This window comes from Cordyceps fumosorosea (genome assembly GCF_001636725.1).
Source record: "Cordyceps fumosorosea ARSEF 2679 chromosome Unknown scaffold_51, whole genome shotgun sequence".
In the NCBI taxonomy this organism is placed as follows: Eukaryota; Fungi; Ascomycota; class Sordariomycetes; order Hypocreales; family Cordycipitaceae; genus Cordyceps; species Cordyceps fumosorosea.
Window position 1 is genome coordinate 94,928 of NW_017387351.1, and position 753 is coordinate 95,680.

Here is a 753-nt window from a genome sequence, read left to right on the forward strand (position 1 = left end):
AGTATTTAATATTATATATAAATATATTTAATATTATATATAAATATATTTAATATTATATATAAATATATTTATTTAAAATAAATATTATATATTTATAAATCTATAAAGAAGTTTTAAGTAGTTTTATAAAAGTATTTAGAAAATAGAAACTATTATAAATACTATTAGAATAAAAGTAATAATTTTATAAAGTATATAATTTCTTTTAGGATTCTACTAGTAGAAAGATTATACTAGGCACTAGTAGATAACTCTATAGTACTATTTTTTTTATAATTATAGCTAAGTATAATAGTAGTTTAATCCTAATCTATAGTTAGTCTATTTTTTTAGAAAGAGAGTTAGTTTAATTATATAGAGTACTAATAAGTAATTATTATAATATTAGTTATATTAGAAGATATTTCCTAATAGTAGAATTATTACTTAAATAATTAGATTACTAATAGATATATTAATCTCTATTAATTATTTTATAGAGTTATATAACCTTATATTCTTTTCTAATAAATAGTATATTTAAATTATTCTAATTTACTTAGTCTTACTTATATATTCTATATATTTATAATATAATACTCTTTTTTTAATAGTTTTATTCTTAAAGCTATTAAAGTAGACTACTTAAGTAAGAAGTAGTTTTTTTCTTATATATTATTATATACTATTATACTTACTAATTATATTTTTTAATAGAAAATAAAAGTCTTTTAAGTATTTATCCTTTATTATAATAATCTTCTTATAATT